This window comes from Thamnophis sirtalis, unplaced genomic scaffold (genome assembly GCF_051295495.1).
Source record: "Thamnophis sirtalis isolate CommonGarterSnake01/CBP01778 unplaced genomic scaffold, rThaSir2_p1.2 scaffold_10, whole genome shotgun sequence".
Lineage (NCBI taxonomy): Eukaryota > Metazoa > Chordata > Lepidosauria > Squamata > Natricidae > Thamnophis > Thamnophis sirtalis.
The window spans coordinates 10701925-10723056 of record NW_028261390.1 but is presented as its reverse complement, the minus strand read 5'-3'; the positions used below and the strand labels follow the sequence as shown (position 1 = coordinate 10723056).

Sequence of the window (21132 nt, the reverse complement as noted above, 5' to 3'; positions counted from 1 at the left end):
GCATATTGCCCCCAACAACAATCCGGGTCCTCATTTTACCCACCTCGGAAGGATGGAAGGCTGAGTCAACCCTGAGCCTGTGAGATTTGAACAGGTGAACTGCAGAACTGCAGTTAGCTGAAGTAGCCTGCAGTGCTGCATTTAACCACTGTGCCACCTCTTCCCCTCCTCTTTAAATCAAAGTTCTTCAATCCTTTTTTTTTTTGGGGGGGGGGGGAGGAAGGGCAGTGGTGAAATTCATTTTTTTTTACTGCCGGTTCTGCAGGCATGGAAGGAAAAGGATACGGCAAAATCCCCATTCCCTCCCCACTCCAGGGGAAGGATACTGCAAAATCTCCATTCTCTCCCCACTCCAGGGGAAGGATACTGCAAAATCTCCATTCTCTCCCCATTCCAGGGGAAGGATACTGCAGAATCCCCAATCCCTCCCCACTCCAGATGCCATGTGGTGAGTTTCTGTAGAAGGCTAATTCTACCTTTGTTATTTAGTGTAGGCTAGCTCAGGCTTTTGACAAAGGTGGAAGCTATTGACAAAGGTGGGGGCTATTAAGAGTGAGTCTGTTTCCCCCATTTCTCATCCAGGGAAATACAATATTCTGCCATTTCAATACTTCCTAGGATATTTCATTTTTCTAGGAGAGGGGTGGGTTTTAACTTCCTGCAGCACCAAAAAGGTTAACCATCACTGCCTTATAGGTTTATGCCCCAGTGGCATACCATTATATATCACGGGTGCAATAGGACTGGGTGTTAATAGGATTTATTGGGTCAAGGACTTTGGTGTCTTCACTGTGAGTTGTATTGTGTTGGTGTGGGGGTGAGTGCATGTGTGCACTGAGGGACTTCAACCAATCTCATTGTACATATGTTGTGCACTGACAATAAAGTATTATTATTATTATTAATATTATTTCTTCTTCCTCCTCCTCCTCCTAACTACTACTACTACTACTACTACTACTACTACTACTACTACATCTTTGGTGAGATTCACAGCCTTTGGGGCTGGTTGGTAGCTTAACAGCTCGAGTCCTAACCAAGGACCTAGGAACTGTGAGAGTAACGAGGATATAAGGTGTTTCAAGTAAGGTGGTATTATATTGTTGTTGTTGTTATTATTATATGTGGTTAATCTTTGGTGAGATTGACAGCCTATTATTATTATTGTTATTATTATTATTATCATTATCATCATCATCTTTATTCATTAAACATGAAACTCAGCCAACTGAACATTTAAAAATGCACCATAAACACCACTGACTGGTGCTATTAATTATCATCATCATCATCATCATTCCCCCTTTCTCTGGCTCTTTTCCCTATCGGAAAACAAGATCACAAGGATTGGGTCCGATGGTCGTGGACAAGGGGGCAGAATTCCCGAGGTTGGGTCGGAAAAAGCCACCGGAGGCGCCCCCCCCTCCTCTTCCTCTCCTTCCTTTTTCCCTGCTCGGCGGACGTGGGGGCACCAGTTCCCACCACGGTCCGGAGACTCCGGGGCGGGAGCGGCTGCCCGAGAAGGAAAGGAAAGGAAGAAGCGAGCCCTCCAGCGGCGGCGGGGAGGGGTCGAGGCCGCAGCCGGGAGAGCCGGCGGAGGGGAAAAGAAGGAAGCGGGAGGACAGGAAGGGAGGGAACCAGGCGCACCGGCGGCGGCGGCGGCGGCAGCAGCTACAGCGGCCAGGGCTGGGAATTAAAATGGCCACCAGCAGCTGGAACCGGAGGAAGAGAAGCAGCCGCCGCAGCCGCGGGAAGAGCGCCGCCTTCCTTCTCCCCTCCCGGGATTCTCCGCTCGGCCTTGATTGATGAGACGGAGCTGGGAGCTGCCAGCCGAGGAGAGCCGACGGCGGGGGGCGCTGCCTTCCTCCTCTTCCTCCTACTCCTCCTCCGCCTGAAATCGCCCCCTTCGCCTGGGCTGCAGCCGGAGGCGGACGGCCGCCCTTCTCCTTCCCTTGAGCCTCGCCTCCGGGTCCCTGCATGCCGTCCTGAAGCGCCCACCCCCCCTCCGGTGAGGGCAGCGCATCCGGGCCGGCTCCCTTCTCCCTGACCGCAGCCGGAGCAAGACCAACGTGGGGGCCGCCCCACGCCTCGGGTGAGTTCTGCTCCCTTTCGGCCGTGGCGGCCGTGGGGGGCGAGCCGGCTAGCCCCCTGCTCTCTTTCTTCCACCACCCTCCCCACTCCCCATCCCTGTTCCCTAGGCCTCGCCGGCGCTCCGAGCTTTCCAACGCCTCCTTCCCAGAGATGCTGCTGCGGCAGCGGCCACCACCGCCGCCGCCGCTTCCTGACCTCTTTTTCGTCCCGATGCGTTGCTTTCCTGTTTCCCGGTGCGGGTTTTTCTTTTTGCGGGGAAACAGTTATTATTGGTGTGTCTAATCTTGGCTCTCCATCCTGGAGGAGAGAGAAAGGTGGGAGGAATATAATAATAATAATGATAATAATAATAATGATAATGATAATAATGATGATGATAATAATGATAATGATGATAATAATGATAATAATGATGATAATAATATAACAACAACAATAATGATGATGATGATAATAATAATAATAATAATAATAATAATAATAATAATAATATAACAATAATAATAATAGCTTGAGTGACTGTGGAAATAGAAATTGTGTGTTGTCCCGATTGTGATTGGAGCCCTTGGAGCAATACCTAAAGGGCTACCTCGCTATTTGGAAATTTTAAATTTATCAGACTTGAACATTGTGACTCTACAAAAAACCACCCTACTTGGAACAACTTATATCCTCCGACGTTAACAGTTCCTAGGTCCTTGGTTAGAAGTCGAGCTGTTGGGCTACCAACCAGCCCCAAAGGCTGTGAATCTCACCAAAGATTAACATTATTATTATTATTATTATTATTATTATTAATAATAATAATAAATGTACATCTTAAGGTACTTGGTTGATACCTAGGATGCTGGCAGCAACCCGTGTCAACCATTAGCACCAGTCGGTGGTATTTGTGACATATCTTTCAATGTTCCCTTGACTGAGTTTCATGTGGAATGAATAAAAGAAATAATAAAATAATAATAATAATAAAAAGGGAAGGGAAATCTTCCGCGGGCAAGGAAAGAGCCCCAGAGCCCAGGCTTCCCGATGGATGGATGGAAAGATGGATTGATTCATCGTATTAAAAAAAAAAAGGTTTCGTTTCTTCTTCTGCTTTAAAACCACAGTACCACCGCCTCCGTTGTTATTATTATTATTTTCCTACACTGGTGTTGGAAACTGGCTGGAAGGCCTGCATCCCCAGAAACGGTGAAAAATAGCCAAGATCCCAAATAAATCAAAGCTTTTTTTTTTTGCAGGGGGGGGGGTGTCTCCTCTGATCTCTGTGTGGGTGGGGGCAGATGGTTTGCAGAAGGGGTTTGATGCTTGCAGGATGGAAGGATGGTTAAAAACCTTCCCTCTCTCTCCCTGGCCCTGCAGTGAATATAGATCTTCATTCCAAAAAGGAAAAAAAAGAAGAAAGAATTCACTGCATGCCACCTTTTTATCTTCATTAAACTAAGGATGCTCGGTTTTTCGTTGGCTTAGTTGTGGTTTGTGGTGGTGTTATTCTTATGATTTTCTTTTGAAGCGGTTGGTTTTTAGATGCGGAAAGGAAAAGGTTTGTTTCTAGGTTCTTCTTTCTATACTCAATCCATACTTTCCCAGCAGGAAAGGAAAAAAAAATAACAAAAGGTAACTCAACCCCAGTGGAATTAGAGGTGTCTTGTTTTGGCTTTTTATATAGTGGTTTAACATGACAGATCTATAGCGTGGGGTGGGGTGTGAAAAGATACAAGGGGGGGGGCGGAGAGGGGGAAGGCATATTGTCAAGGAGAAAGTCACTAGCCGCTAGGAACAAAAGGTTGGCTTTAAAAAAAAGAAAGAAAGAACGAACCGTGTTGTGCTCCGGCGAATTAATCCTCTTAGTTCTTCTCTAGAGAACCTTTATAATGGTTCGCTGTCAGTAGGGATCGCTGGCTTTCGATTTCAGGGATCTCTTTTTTTTGTGATTCCACCGAGAACTTTAGGAGATCCTTTGACATTCTTCCTGAGCGTTAAATGTCAGTGTAGTAAGGCGACTTCTGTACGTTTGTTTTGCAGTGGGTTTCATAATAACCCAGTGGGAAGGTTGCATTGTGTGTGAACGGCAATGACTCGAGGGCTTGGAGGTTCTTTAAGGCAGAATTTTCACTGGGGAGGGGGGCCAGCGGGAAGTTGATGACCTCTCCTAGTTTCGTTTAATACCCTTAGGGATAGAAAGGATGCAAAACGGCTATGTAGTATAGTATAGCTTTTATGTATCGTCATTGTACATCTTGTATACAACGATGGTTTCGTTCTAGATACGATTTCTGCTCTCCCTGTGTCTCTGAGATAATAGATATAACAGAGCTGAATCATAGGAAAGCACTTACGCTGGGAAGCTATCAGAAAACCCAGTACAACATACCATATAGGTATGGCTGCCTTTTTATCCCTTGCTCTTTGTTTATTAATGGGTTCCAATTCTTAAAATCAATGATTTCAAAACTTCAATTTTTTCCAAAGAGGCAAATAACATCCTATGTTAAAGACTACAATATTTGAACTGGAGACGGAGATAGGCAAGCAGTGTCAAAACTGGATGCATTTGTAGGTTTCTTAAATCACGGTTAAAATAAAAGTAAGGTTCTATTGCTGAGTGAAGTTCCACAAAGGGCCTTGCAAGGCAGCCTAGTGTCAAATGTATAGATAACAGCTTCTCGTGTATGTGTGTATGTATGTATGTATGTATGTGTATGTATGTATATGTGTGTATATACATACCTACACACATACATACCTACACACACGAACACACACACACATATTGAATTTGTGCTGATAAATAAATAAAGGGAGACTAGTATAGATCTATTTCAAGCTATTTAGCTCTCATCAGCTAGCCATACCCTTACTGGGATTTGAACTCTCATCAGCTAGCCATACCCTTACTGGGAATTGTGACAACTATATCTATATCTATATCATCTATGTCTCTGTCTGTCTGTCCGTCCATCCATCCATCTATATATCTATATATCTATATCATCTCTATATCTCTATCTCATCTATATATCATATCTATCTATCTATCTATCTATCTATCTATCTATCTATCTATCTATCTATCTATCTATCTATCTATCTATCTATCTATCTATCTATCTATCATCTCTATCTATATTTCTATCTCATCTATATCTATATCTATATCATCTATATCTATGTCTCTGTCTGTCCGTCTGTCTATCCATCCCTCCGTCCGTCCATCCATCCATCCATCCATCCATCCATCTATCCATCCATCTATCATCTATCTATCTAATCACCCATGAAAAAACAGCACTTGTCAAATTTTTTCTTCAATTGCATTTAGATATGAACCGCTAAGTGCATGCATGAGCTGAACTTTCTTAGAGGTTTCTTTTTATTAATAGTAATAAAACATGGTTTCCCATTGAAATATAGTTGAATGTGCTTGATTAGATTGAAAGAGTAAACGGTATGCGAAACATATTTAAGGAAGGGGACAAATTGCTCAATGGGGGTTGTGGAGGTTTGTGACTTGTCTCTCATGGCCGCAGCACCTCCTTATTCAGGATTGCCGTATTTCACACGTGATCGAACATTTCTGTTAAACCTTTCTGTGGAGAGAAGGCGCTTTATTTTATTTCCATTCCACCAGTATTTACCTCTTTGGTCATGGAACTAATGAGAAGCAGCAGCAGAGAACACGTGGGCAGAATAATGATGGTGCATTTCATTGTAATTACAAGAAAATTCATATTTTCACCAATATTCCCCATGATCTTAACCAGAGAAATGGACATTTGGGGAGTTTAGAATCACTGTGTAATTTCAATTCAATTCTGTAAGACTATAAGGCAAACATAATGCTGTTTTTGCTTGTTTATCGAGTAGTTTCAGCACTTTCTAGAGTTTTTTGAGGTTTTCTTTTTTTTTTTTTTTGCAAAAATGTAATGCAATGGCTCAGGGGCTCAGACGCTGAGATTGTCGATCAGAAGGTCGGCAGTTCAGCGGTTCGAATCCCTAGCACCGTGTAAGGGAGTGCGCTCCCGTTACTTGTCCCAGCTTCTGCCAACCTAGCAGTTTGAAAGCACGTAAAAAATGCAAGTAGAAAAATAAGGGACCACTTTGGTGGGAAGGTAACAGTGCTCCATGCGCCTTCAGCGTTTAGTCATGCCGATCACATGATCACGGATACATCTACGGACAGCGCTGGCTCTTCGGCTTAGAAATGGAGATGATCACCACCCCCTAGCATCAGGAATGACTAGCACGCATGTGTGGGGAACCTTTTCCTTAATGCAGTAATGATTCAGAATAAAATGTTGGTCGAGGATCATCAAATCTATATACATCTGTAAGGTTACACAGGTAGTCCTCAACTTACGAATACAACTAAGCCCCATTTTCTGTTGCTAAGCAAAGCAATTCTTAAATGAATTTTGCCCCATGATTTAATCCTTTTTTTGCCACAGTTGTTAAATGACCTGCAGTTAAGTGAATCATGCGGTCATTAAGTGAATCTGGCTTTCCCCATCTGTTGTAAGCCTGCTGGAAAGGTTATAAATGGCAATCACATGTTCCTGGGACAGTACAACTGTCATAAATACATGCCAGTTGCCGAATATCCACATTTCGATCACATGACTATGGGGGATGTTGCATTGATTGTGAGAAAATTAGTTATATGTCACTTTTTTTAATGACTTCAAATGGTCACTAAACAAATGGTTGTAAGTTGAGGACTACCTGTATTATGAATCCAAGGACTGATCCAGCTAGCCCAGGGTTCGGCAACCTGCAGCTCTGGAGCCGCATGTGGCTCTTTCATCCCTCTGCTGCAGCTCCCTGTCACAGGTCAGCTCCACAACTGTTAGGGCTTCCGGTTAGGACAGGTAGAGGAAAAAGGACACCATACTAGGAGGAGACTCTATGATGGGGGAACTGGACTTCCAGTTGGCTCCAGAATTGAATGGGGGGCTTCCGGTTAGGACCTTTTTGGCTCTTTGAATGTTTTAAGGTTGCCAACCCTTGAGCTAGTTTTTTACCAATTCCTCAAAACTTTCAGGATCAGTTCATTCCTAACCTTTGGAACATTTTTATCATTCAGTCTGGGAATTGCTTGGAACTAAAGCTGGATTTTTCTGCCTACAAAGAATTGTCAAACATTGAGCTATGACTCCTCATCAAATAATGTGGTGTATCAGCAATCAAGATAACAATGCAAACTTTTATTTTTTAAAGCAGAGATGAGAATTGCTGGGGAGGTCAGAGATGCATAGGACTATTACATTGGCAGAATAGATGTGTGTGCAAATTGAGGTTCCTCCTTGCACTTGTGTGTGTAAGACTTTAGCAGAATCAGCGTAGATCTGTAGATGCAGACGAACAAATTGCTAACATAGTTTAGACCAGTGTTTCCCCGACCTTAACAACATTAAGATCTATGGACTTCCAACTCCCAGAATTACCCAGCCAGCTGGTAAGATTTGTAGATAGATACTACAATTCTTACATCTTGGATGCTAACTCTGTTAAAATACTGTATATAATGCTTTTGATAATCAAAATATTTCTGGTGCCTATTCTATGACATTTATTTTTTCATATTCCTGTGTTGTTGAAGATGACTTAGACTTAATGTTATGTTCAATCAGACTTGAAGTAGGTACCTTAGGAACTACGTAGGAACTATACAGAACTGTTAGAGTGGATAGGAAGATTTAGTAAACATTAAAAATGGCTAAAAATATTGTGGAAAACTTAAAACTGAAATTTATTGATTTAAATTATCATATATGTAGCAATAACTGTACTAAAATATTACTAAATGTGTATTGGATACAAAGGTGGCTCAGTGGCTAAGTTCCTGAGCTTGTCAATCAGAAAGGTTGGCAGGTCAGCAGTTAAAATCCCTAGCGCCGTGTAACGGAGTGAGCTCCCGTAACTTGTCCCAGCTTCTGCCAACCTAGCAGTTTGAAAGCACCGAGAAAATGCAAGTAGAAAAATAGGAACCACCTTTGGTGGGAAGGTAACAGCGTTCCGTGCGCCTTCGGCATTTAGTCATGCCAGCCACATGACCAGGGAGACATTTTCGGACAGCGCTGGCTCTTCAGCTTTGGAATGGAAATGAGCACCGCCCCTAGAGTCAGGAACAACTAGCACATATGTGCGAGGGGAACCTTTACCTTTACTTATTGGATACAAATAATTGAAATCTATGGAATGGTGCTAATGGTTGCAACTTTACAATTCAGTTCCTAAGTAGGTTTATTTGGGTAAGAAATTTGCCCAATTTAATAGAACCTTTGGTTTTTTTAAAAAAAACCATATTCACAATCTTATTGTAGCTAAGTTTCTTTATGCAACATATGTTGGATTGCAGCTTTCGATTCTTTCATTGCTTCCTTTAATCACTGGCAGCGTTTCGAACTTCCTTGTTTTTTAAAACCATTCCTTTGTTTCTCTTGAAATGTGCCTTTTACTTTTTGTGAGAATTTCGAGATCTATTCCCGCAAATGCCACCCTTGCATACTGAAAAAATAGTTGCTTAATTTCTGGGTGTATTGTTAAAGTAAATGGATGCAAATTATATGCATTGAAGCTCGCTGTGAATAGCATTGTTGTAAGACAATCCATATTTCTCCATAGTGAGGGGGGGAGGAGTATCCAGACTGGGTTAACCTTGTCGTCTCCCTGATTGGATTGAGTCAGGTAAGCTCTTTGGGACACGCCCCTGTTCACCAGGTAACACCTAGTTATCGACTCAATCCCTCACTAGAAATCATGTCTGTCTGTGCTGGTGTTTGACCGTAATAAGTATTTGTTTTGATTTGATCTTGATTTGAAACATACCTGCTGGCATTGCTGTTTTGAATGAATTCGTAAGAATTTGGTAAATGTCTATGGAGATTCTCAGTCATCCAGGTCATGGTTGCCCTAAAGGTGTTTTTTCAACAGGCCACTGGATTTTCTGGCTTTTCCTTGAAGGCATTTCACTTCTCACCCAAGAAGCCTCTTCAGTTCTGACTGAATGGTAGAGGATGGACAGATTTATATTCCTTGCAGTCATCTGATCATTAGCACTCTTTCTGAGGTTGGAGGTTTATCTGAGCCCTTAGGATGACCTGAATAGTGCAAATGGGTGTGGAAGCTTATTGGAATTGCCGAAAGGAGCCTGTTGTAAACAGGTGTGGTTGTGTTCATCCCTCTCTGTTCAATCTTGATGTAGGTGGTTTCTTTGGCCTTCCATCCACATTCCTTACAGATTCGGCAGAACGCTCCAAAGTTTGCTAATGATCGCTAACTAATAAAGACCATTTTTGTTTAAAATTATGCAGTTAGAGAGAGTCTCAACACACGTTACAAAGTGATACGATGCTTTGTTTGTCAAACATGTACAAGATTGCAAGTAGAGGAATGGACATAAACACGAACAAAGGAAGTAAATACAGATAAATGGGGACAGTAGGACAGGGATGGTAGGCACGCTGGTGCGCTTATGCACGCCCCCTTTACGGACCTCTTAGGAATGGGGTGAGGTCCAGACAGTAGACAGTTTGAGATTGAAGCTGTTTGAGGGTTTGAGGCTGTAACAATGGAGTCAGGTAGAGCATTCCAGGCGTTGGCCACTCTGTTGCTGAAGTCGTATTTTCTGCAATCTAGTTTGAAGCGGTTTACCTTGAGTTTGTATCGATTGTTTGCCCGTATATTATTGTGGTTGAAGCTGAAGAAGTCATTGACAGGCAAGATGTTGTAGCAGACAATTTCTCTCTCTCTCTCTCTCTCTCTCTCTCTCTCTCTCTCTCTCTCTCTCTCTCTCTCTCTCTCTCTCTCTCTCCCTCCCTCCCTCCCTCCCTCCCTCCCTCCCTCCCTCCCTCCCTCTCTCTGTCTCTCTCACACACAAATTTGTTTCTTCTACTAAACTTACTGAGATTTTTAAAGCAGGTACATAAAGCAGATGTTTATTCTACTGCAGGTTACGATAAAAATAAATATATTTTAAATAAAAATAAAATGCAATAAAAAAAGCAATCAAATTGAATTATTTCAACGTTGCAATTTGAAATAAAATGTGCTTCGGTCCCCTTGGGATATGGGGAAAGTATGTAGTTGCTAAATGTGTTAGTGCTTCTGGATTCTTTTTATTTGCTTAAAGTAAGTTTTGGGAGGAAAATATTTGTAGTCAGTCCTTGGGGACCACAGAACCCTAAGAAAGGGACCTCCTTTTGATGAAGGTGCTAAAGCTAATTCTCCAAATTCAGCTGAAAAACTACGATCCAAACTGTAGGAGGACTTGATTACTGGTCAGTGCTGCTATGAGAATTTAAAAAACTATAGTTTCTCACTTGGAGGTTTTGAAATGAGTTTCTTAACCTTGTGACCTTGGAGTTGTGTGGACTTCAACTCCCAGAATTCCCCAGTCAGCCATGCATTTTCCAGCTCCTAAGGTTGAGAGGCACTGATCTATAATGTCCAATAATTTAACCTTTAACCAATCCTTATTCTGACAAACCTTGGGCTGACTTTCTTCCAGCTATAAAACAAGGTAGTAATACTTTAATGATACTTTCCTTTGTGGGTAAGTGTCATTGAAGAGTGTGTTCTTGAACACTTTAATCTGGTGTGATTGCTGAATGGAAGAGGAAGGATTTTGGTGCAGTTATTCAGAATGTTTCTGGATGAAAATCCACAGTGTCTAGGACAGTGACGGCGAGCCTTTTAGGCACCGAGTGCCAAAAAAGTTACACGGAAATGTCGCGCACGTGCACTCATCAGGGCCACACTCCAAAAAGCCAAACTTCCAGGTTATAGTGCGCATGCGCACCCAATGATGGCCGACGCACATGTGCAGGGCGGTTTTTGGCACTGCTGTGCAGATGAAGGGGTTGCACTCTGGAAAAGCCAAACTTCCAAGTTCTACTGCGCATGTGCACCCAAAACTATGCGCTGGCTGGTGTGCATGTACAGGGCGGTTTTCGGCATTGCTGCGTGGGTGAAGCGGTTGCACTCCGGAAAAGCCAAACTTCCAGGTTCTGGCGTGCATGTGCACCCGGCGATCAGCTGGCCAGCACACATTTACAAGTTGGTTTTTGGCACTCCCGCGCATGCAAAGGACAGCTGATCATTGCACGTGCATGCTCACCAGAAAACCAGAAGACAAACAGGCAAGGCCACATGTGCTGGGCGACATAGCTTCGTGTGCCACTTTGGGCACCCGTGCCATAGGTTCTCCATCACAGGGCTAGGATGAAGCATTAACCACCCCCCCCCCCCTCAACATACTTTTATGAAAGTGCATTTGTAGCACTTATTACAGCCAACATCAAACATTGAAATAAAGTCCAAGTAACATTTAAAAATACTGGGTGAGTGTCGATGAAATATATTGGCCTGTGCAAACTGGTAAAATATATTGAGATTTATACCAGGCATGTTAAATACAGTATAATGAAAAGAAAGAATATTATGCTTTTAAAAAGTAAAAGGAATGTTTTACTATTCCTTTTACTCTTCCCTCCAATGTGATAATTTTGTCATAGTTTAAAAAATTCTGTAGTCTTGAAAAGACTTAAGCGATGCTGAGGTGCAAAATTAGATCATGAAAATATAAGGGGAAGATCAGTATTTAATGTATGAGAAACATGGACATTCATATTCCATTGCATTTATGCTCTTGAAATAATTCTTATTTGAATGTTTCCTCAAGATGTTGTTGTTAGTTGCGAAGTCGTGTCCAACCCATCGCAACCCCATGGACAATGTTCCTCCAGGCCTTCCTATCCTCTACCATCCTCTGGAGTCCATTGAAGCTCACGCCGACTGCTTCGGTGACTCCATCCAACCTCCTCATCCTCTGTAGTCTCCTTCTTCTTTTGCCCTCCATCTTTCCCAGCATGAGGCTTTTCTCCAGGGAGTCCTTCCTTCTCATTAGATGGCCAAAGTATTTGAGTTTCATCTTCAGGATCTGGCCTTCTAAAGAGCAGTCAGGGTTGATCTCTTCTAGGACTGACCAGTTTGATGGGACTCATAGGCATCTTCTCCAGCACCATAGTTCAAAGGCCTCCATTCTTTGGTGCTCAGCCTTTCTTATGGTCCAACTTTCACAGCCATACATTGCAACTGGGAAAACCAGGGAATGTTCAAGATATCTCAGGTAATTTGTGCAGGGTTTTTTGTATGAACTTCCTTCCTTCCTTCCTTCCTTCCTTCCTTCCTTCCTTCCTTCCTTCCTTCCTTCCTTCCTTCCTTCCTTCCTCCCTCCCTCCCTCCCTCCCTCCCTCCCTCCCTCCCTCCCTCCCTCAGCCCCGTACAGTCAGGAACGACGAACACATATGTGTGAGGGGAACCTTTACCTTATAGATATAGCTAGATACAGATACAGTTACAGAGATATATACGGTTCTGTCAGAGGTAACCCTATAGAATAGTGTTTCTCAACCTCAGCAATTTGAAGATGTGTGGAATTCTGGGAGTTGAAGTCCACACATTTTAAAATCGCTGAGCTTGCCAAACACTGCCCCGCTGCTTCATTACATTACCCTCTTCCCTAGTTTTGACATCTAAAAAAATTTATAAATGGTTTACATTTTAACTTCTGATTTTAAAATCCCTCGATTTACCCTCTTTAAACTACTCTTAAAATCTAGTTGAAAGCCAGTTGAGGTCTATTGGCTGAGGTGCAGAGCTAGAAGTGAAGAAACCTCAGATTGGGTCCTGCCTTGGCAGCCATCTGGATGACCTTGAGGCTGCGGTTCTCTCTTGAGAAGAAGACAAAAGGCAAAACCACTTTTGAAAGCCTTGCCTGGGAAACTGTATGGACTTGTCCAGATACTTGCCAGGAAACAAGTCTGACTTGAAGGCCTGGGAATAAAAACACTCCAGAACCCAACTGTGAATGCAGATAATGCCTGGATTCAGCAACTTGGTCCTCAGGTTTAAGTCACAAATGAGATTCCCTGGTTTTCAATTTGGTAAATTAAAATGTCCAAACTCCTTCCTTCCTTCCTTCCTTCCTTCCTTCCTTCCTTCCTTCCTTCCTTCCTTCCTTCCTTCCTTCCTTCCTTCCTTCCTTCCTTCCTTCCTTCCTTCCCTCCCTCCCTCCCTCCCTCCCTCCCTCCCTCCCTCCCTCCCTCCCTCCCTCCCTCCCTCCTTCTGTTGAAAGAAATGTCCTTCTGGGTTCAGCTCCAAGTGGGGAAGAAGACACTGGAGGCATGGAGGCTGCTTGGAAAGATGGTTTATTGTTGGACAGGGCCACATGGCTTGAGCCCTGAACAGAAAAGGTGATCACATGCTTCAATGTTGATGGAGAAGAAGAGAGAAGGGCTGAGGAAGGGGCTTGCTAGGCTTTTATACCCTGTTCACTCCCACCTCTCTGTTTCCTGTTCCTGTGTAAGAAATGTATTCTGACTGGTTGTCAGACTCCCATGGTGCCATGCAGGGGGCTACTCTCTAGGCTGTGATGAGTTCTCAGTTGTCTTGTGGTCAGTTGAGTAATATCCCTTCCCCCTACAGCTGCAGTGAGGAGAAGTCTTTATTATGTAAAGTGGGCTGGCCTGGCCATCTTAATGGCCCATTAGCTGGGGATGGGCAGAAAGCTATAGGCAACTATTGTCTTTTAAAACATGTTTCTTTTCACATCCAGATAAATATTCTGCCTTTTCAATATTTCCTAGGATATTTCATTTTTCTGGGAGAGGGCTGGATAATAACTTCCCACACTTCCTTCCTTCCCCTCTTGCTCTTGCTCTCTCTCATTGCAAAAAGGAAATTGTTTACTAGATGAGCGAGTTTTAGGTTAATTAATATTTACCAATAGGAAGTTTGGTTAAGTAAATGAATACACAGGTGAAAGCAGTAACGTTATTTAATCCAGCGTCCTTTGGCCCAATCTGTTGTCTTTCAAGAGCCATTGGATCAACATTTTTTTCCAAATTCTCAGCAGGTCCAAAAAAATATTTGAATTCCACTTCACTCCCTTAAAGGATTTTTGTTTTATTCGTAAGTACCGTAATATGAGGTGGATGCAATATGCTTCAAATGTTCATTAATTGCAGTTAAGTTGATTATGAAATTTCTAAGAATGCACTGAAAGGCTACAAAAGATTTGCTATTTAAATATATTATCACTTAAACAGCTTTGTGTGTGTGTGTGTGTGCATGTATGTGTGCATGTCCATATACCCAATGAATAATTATAGGTAGCATGCAGGGGTGGGTTGCTAATCCCGTTCCAACCGGTTCGGTTGGAACGGGGCTGGCAGCGTCCTCGTGCACGCGCGTAGTTCACGCATGCGTCTTAGCACCTGCGCGATGCTCCAGCTGCTCGTGGAGACTCGCGCAGGCGCTGTATGTGCCATCCAGCTGCTCGCAGAGAATCGCGCAGGCGCTGAATGTGCCATGCGCCTGCGTGGAAGCGCAGAAGCCTTCAAAGACTGGTAAGGACCGGGGGCGGGCGGGTGGGCCCTTCACCGTTCCCGGAAGTTACTTACTTCCGGGTTCGCCGACCAACCGGTTCGCGGGGACCGCCGCGAACCGGTTGAAACCCACCCCTGGTAGCATGTAAAACAGTATTTTTCACCTAGGCCATCTTAAGATGTGTGGATTTCAACTCCCAGAATTCATGACTGATTAGGGAATTCTAGGAATTTAACTCCACACATCTTAAGGTTGCTAAAGTTGAGAAACACTGATAAAGAGTTTATGTTGGAAAATTATATGTATGGCTTTAAAAAAAAAATGAAACGAGAAAGCAAAAACAGGGAGTATCAGATTTCAGAATATGTACATATATACAGCATATCACAGAAGTTTCACACAGTTTAGACTTTAATGGCTGTGTGTTGCATTATTTTGAGGGGACAGATTTACACTGTTATCCAAGCTATATGCTCACTACTTTGCATTGTAACCAAGTGTCATTTCTTCAGTGTTGAAAAGGTATACTTAAATATTTACACATGAAAAGGTATACTTAAATATTTACAAAATGTGAGGGAGGTGTACTCACTTCTGTGATATAGAGGTGGTATTCTATCGCTTCACCCCGGTTTGGGCGAACCGGTAGTCGTGGCGGTGGGAGGCTCCACCCACCCACCCAGACGTCATCACAAATGTTCTGCGCAGAAGCGTCACATGCAAGCGCTCCCAGTTCTGAACCGGTAGTGAATATTGTTTATGTATATAAATTGTCAAATGTTCCTAATTTACTGGACATGTTTGTGCATTATGTAAACTTTTGATTGTTGGATAAATCAAAATAGATGAGTTTTCATTTTGTGCTAATCTGTACTGGGTTTTGCTTAATTTTCGTTAACCTACCGGGTGGATGTTTGTAAACTATGATTTATGACTTAGTAATGTGATCACAGCCCTTAAGTCAAAACCAAAGCTACCCCACATTATAGCTTAAAACAAGATATATGAAAGGTCCTGTATTTCAAACTTCACTTTATCATGTTTTCTGCCATCTCTGAGTTGAGGGGATTTTAGAGCATATCTATGGCATGTTCAATGAACAAGAATCTTCTAATACAATATTGGTTATAACCATGATAAATGAGAGTAAATTAAAATTACTGTTAATTACAAAATACATAATTCTAGCTAAATTGCAGTCTATTCATTTGCCTATATAGAATATATTGCCCCTGTATAAAATCTTTAGTATTTTATCCTGGGGGAGGCATTAAATTCTTTCCCCCTTATTCATAGCTGCTTCTTTTGTTTCTGAGTAGGAAGTCTGTAATAGAATGCTGAGTATTCATTTATTGCAGTGTTGAAGGAAGCCTTTAAATTGTACTATATAGAAAAGTTGTATATACATATAAATTCTGGTGGAATTATTTTTAGGTGGGGTCAAATCTAAATTTGAGCAAATAGTTTCGGAAATTACAATAGCTAATGATGTTAAACTCTCATCAAAATAAGGGAAAACACATAGATAGCGGGAATGTTTGGGAATGGTGATACTGGATGATTAAACAATTTTTTAACAGAATAACAGAGTTGGAAGGGACTTTAGAGTCCTTCTAGTCCCGTGATGGCTAACCTTTTTGTCCTCGCATGGCAGAATTGCATGTGTATGCTTGCACGCCCACCTGTGCCCTGAATTGGGCCTAGCAGGCCTCCCTGAAGCCTCCTGGGACAAAAAAAGGGGGTGGCAGGGGGGCCCACCGCTCCCCACGGCCCTCCATGCATGCGTGTGTGACCCCCCCTGCCTCCTTCCGCACATGCATGTGTGCCTCATGAATGCACGGCAGAGAGCCGAAAACCAGCTGGCCAGCAGGAGGCGCATGCACGCATACATGGTGGAACTGAGCTGGGTGATGGTTTGTGTGCCCACAGAGAGGGATCCCCGTGCCACTTGTGGCACACGTGCCATAGGTTCGCCATCATGCTTCTAGTCCAATCTCCTACTCAAGCAAGAGACCCTATACCCGGGATGGTGAACCTATGGCACATGTGCCACAGGTGGCATGAGGAGCCATTTGTCAGGGCACGCGAGGCATTGCCCTGTCAGCTGGCCAGCGCGCATGCGCACGCTGGCCAGCTGAGTTCAGCCTTTTTTAAAACCATTTTTGCCCTCCCAAGGCTCCAGAGACTTTATAGGAAAGATACAACAAAGCTAATCAATCTGCATCACAATCTATTGTTTTACTGGAAGCGTTTCGTTAGGTTTCTTCCTTAAAATACTCTTAGCTAGCTAAGGTCAGTAAAAATATAGTTAACCTACAATGGAACAAAATTAATTTGAGATGATTATGGACTCAGTTCTGATTAAATAACTAATGCATTACCACAGTAAAATTTTTTTTTAAAAAATGTGTTGATTGAGAATTTCACATTCTGCAATGTTTTTCTCTCCTCTCTTCACTCTTTCTCAAAGAGCAAAAGAAATTCTGTTAAGATTTGATAAATATGATGTTCTTTAAACTGCTACAGTTGAACTTGGATAAAACCTAAAAAAATAAAGTAGACCTTTGGCTGGAAAAGTCACCATTCTCATTAAATATAAAATGGGAACTTTGAAACCTACTGGATTTGTACGAAAGCAAATGATGTATATGCAATTCCTTTCCCAATCAATGTTGTTGTTACTTGCGAAGTTGTGTCCGATCCATCGCGACACCATGGACAATGTTTTTCCAAGCCTTCCTGTCCTCTACCAGCCTCTGGAGTCCATTTAAGCTCACACCTACTGCTTTAGTTGCGAAGTCGTGTCCAACCCATCGCAACCCCATGGACAACATTCCTCCAGGCCTTCCTATCCTCTACCATCCTCTGGAGTCCTTTGAAGCTCACACCGACTGCTTTGGTGACTCCATCCAGCCACCTCCTTCTCTATCGTCCCCTTCTTCTTTTGCCCTCCATCTTTCCCAGCATGAGGCTCTTCTCCAGTGAATCCTTCCTTCTCATTTGGTGGCCAAAGTCCTTGAGTTTAATCTTCAGGATCTGGCCTTCTAAAGAGCAGTCAGGGTTGATGTCCTCTAGGACTAACCAGTTTGATCGTCTTGCAGTCCAAGGGACTTGCCGGAGTCTTTTCCAGCACCATAGTTCAAAGGGCCTCCATTCTTTGGCACTCAGCCTTTCTCATGGTCCAACTTTCACAGCCATACATTGCAAGTGGGGAAACCATCCCAATCAACACTTGTGCTTAAAAATCCAGAGTATGGAAAGAAATGTTGGCTTCTGCCAAGAAATATCAATGTGGGAACCCAGATTTGCATTACGACGGTGTGATTCATTTAATTGGAATGAATCACCTAACCAAAATGATTTTAAAACAAGTTGGAAAAATCCTGTGTGATTCACTTATCAACTGCCTCGCTTACCGATGGAAATTTCTGGTTGCAATTGCAGTCTTAAAGCAAGGACCACCTCTTCCCTTCAGCACTTCAGAATGGCGCTGTGTTCGGTATTCAAACTATTTTTTTAACCCTGGATATTTTTAGGAGTTTATGAGTTTGAGATTGTGTTAATTTTCACAAGGAAAAATGGAAACTTGAAGAGTGTTTTTTTGATTTATGGAGAGATGAATAACAGGGTGATATGGTAATAGTCTGCTGGAGAATTTTTCCTCCTTATATACTTCAGTGACGGTATGATTCATTATATGTCCCCTCAGGTCACCGGCATAGCAAAAGGCAACAACAATTTTGGTTTTCTGTTCAGCTTCTGCCAGCAGAGTTCGTTTGAAAATACACATTTAAAAAGTAGATCAGTGTGAATCAGATATCAATTAGCTTTGCACTCTGTACTATCTCTCTATTGTGCCAGCAGTCTCTGAGGCTACAATATGAATTTTGAAAATATAATGCATTTTTCTCACTGAGCATGACTAATAAAATCCCTGGGAAAGCTTGTCTGAATATTTGATTTGAACTGATAGCAAGAATAGAAACTGGCCAATGACACAGACAAAAAATGGTAAATGCAGAAGAGATATACTGGCCATGCCTTTGATTTTTGTTCCTATTAATCTCAAAATCTGAAATGCTGAGTTCAGCTTTTAATTTGATAGGATATGGTATCCCTAACCATCACCTTCCTCAAAGATTTTGTGCAAGAAAAGTCGAATGAAATACCTGTCTGAACTGAGTAATCTCCTATGTATTTGAACATGGCATCTTATCCTGGATATTGAACCCATAATTAAACAAGTGCTTATCTGGAAATCAAATTTCATGTGTAATTTTGGGAACGCAATGGACTACTCAAATCCTGGAAATCAAACAAAAAAAAATGTCTTGTTAATCAAAACATTAACGTTCAACTAACATTCAACCAATGTAACTAACGTTGGATAAACAGCTTGCCATTGTGGGTATATGCTGTGATCACCCTGTGAATAGAATATTGGAATGAATTAGTATGTTTGAAAACAACATAAAGTGTAGTTCTTGTGGAATGTTTAATCTCCAGAATCCATAGGCCAAAGAAAGAGTGTTTTGAACAATACATTGTGTAAGTTCCAATCTGGGTCGGTCATTGTAACTCGAGGTTTACTCTCCCGAGCTTTCAGACTCGTGCTGGAGCCCATCCTCAGTAGATTCTCTCTACTGGAATATGTGCTTTGGGCTATTCTATGAGTCGTATTTATGTGGTGCCTTCCTATTGGTTAATTGAAGTGTTGATGGACAGCGATTGGCTGTTATTTCCTTGTGCTATTGGTTGATTGGTGTGTTGATGGCGAGTGATTGGCTGTTATTTCCTTGTGCTGCCAAGTCCTCGGCTCCTAAGTAGCTGATAAGCTGATGGCTTCAATCATTTCCCTGGCTATCTTTGTACCTGCACAGCCAACAATCTTAGTAGCTGCAAAATTAAACGTATGCCCTTGTTCATTGCAATGTGAGGCTATCAATGCTTGGAGCAACATTGGTTTTTGCAATATTATGTTGCAACACGTTTATTTGCCTTCATTCGTACATAATACATTTCGTTCTCTCATTGACTGTAAGATCACACATATTTATCTTGCAATTCATTTTATAGCCTCTCTCTCTCTCTGGTAGTGCTCAACTTATGACCACAATTGTGCTCAAAATTTATGTTGCTAAATTGGTTAAGTGAGTTTTGCCACATCTTAAAACTTCTCTTGGCAGGTTTGTTAACTGAATCAATGGAGTGGTTAAATTAGTAACACAGTTGTTAAGTGAATCTGGTTTCTCCATTGAGTTTGCTTGTCAGAAGGGCGCAAAAAGTGATCACACGACTCCCTCCAGGACACTGCAACCGTCATAAATGTGAGCATCCGAATAGAAAACATGTGAACATGGGGATGCTGCAATGATCACAAGACATACCATGTTTTCCTGAAAATAAGACAGGGTGTTATTTGGCCTTATTTTCGGGGAGGTCTTATTATTTTTGAGGTACAGGAGGCAGTGAGCATGGTCACCTCATGGCTGCTGCTGTGTTGCGCATTGCTGGGCCTGCCACTCTTTTTGCGGCGGTCATTAGCATGACAGAAGGGGCGTGGTGGCTAGGGTTGCGGGAACGGCCATTAGGTAAGGGCATGTGGGGTGCATGGGATATGTTCCCCACTCCCTTCCCCAGGCCTTGTATCCTCACCTTATGTTTGTGTGGCAAGCATCCAGAGGAAATGGCGGGGACCAGCTGCACATGCGTTTAAACATTTTCAGGGAGATTTTCTTTTTGGGGGAGGGCTTATTTTAGTGCATGCGCTTAAAAGCCCGATTAGGCTTATTATCCAGGAAGGTCTTATTTTCGGGGAAATAGGTTAGTCATGTCACTTTTTTCACCACCATTGTAACTTCAGACAGTCACTAAATGAACTTTTGTAAATACACCTGTACTCTTTGTAATATCTATGTAGGCCACAGGATGTTTCATTTGTATACATTTATCAGTTTTGTCAAAGGAGTCTTTAGAACAGTGGGTCTCAACCTTCCTAATGCCGCGAACCTTTAATACAGTTCCTCATGTTGTGGTGACCCCCAACCATAACATGAGTCCCTCCGAGAATAGGGCGGCATATAAATGAAATAAACCTATAACCTATAACATTATTTTATGTTTTCCATATTTTTTTGAAAATAAGTCTTTTCCGATGGTCTTAGGCCACCCCTCTGAAAGGGTTGTTCGACCCCCAAAATGGTTGTGACCCACAGGTTGAAAACCGCTGCTTTAGAAGGAAGACACCATATTGTTTTTTTTTCAATCTATTTTTTTATTTTTAAACATAAAAATAAAGAATAAAAAAACAATATTAAAAAAAAAAGATCTCATCCATTACATACAGCATGTCGTTTGGTTACAAGTGTTTTTGCGTCTATATTCTCAAATAGCATTTACAATCACAGATTCTTCATCTAGTATAACTAAATGCCTCACTTTCATTGTACAAAGTATATTCAATTACAATTAGTATTTTTTTTCAATGAACCTAATTCCCTTACATTCTTGATTGTCTATTTAATAACAGTATACCTTTACATAATCACAGATCCCAATATGAAAGACCATTTACATTTGTATATCACTGTTTTCAATTATGCATATTTCCACCAACTATCGAGTATGCTTATGTTCATTATTGTCCTTGTA

The 21132-nt window shown here is 42.2% G+C and overlaps 1 protein-coding gene across 6 annotated transcripts in view; it reads left to right on the top strand.

Moving 5' to 3' along the window:
* Positions 1 to 1648: 1648 nt before the first annotated feature.
* Positions 1649 to 21132, top strand: part of WDFY3 (WD repeat and FYVE domain containing 3) — a 207084-nt gene continuing 187600 nt past the window's right edge. For 5 of the 6 annotated variants that reach the window (XM_087724055.1, XM_087724056.1, XM_087724054.1 and 2 more), the window contains exon 1: positions 1649 to 2092. The gene's annotated coding sequence lies outside the window, so the exon portion shown is untranslated. Of the gene's footprint in view, positions 2093 to 14000; positions 14065 to 21132 lie in introns of those variants that run through there. The other variant, XM_087724052.1, reaches the window with a different exon arrangement.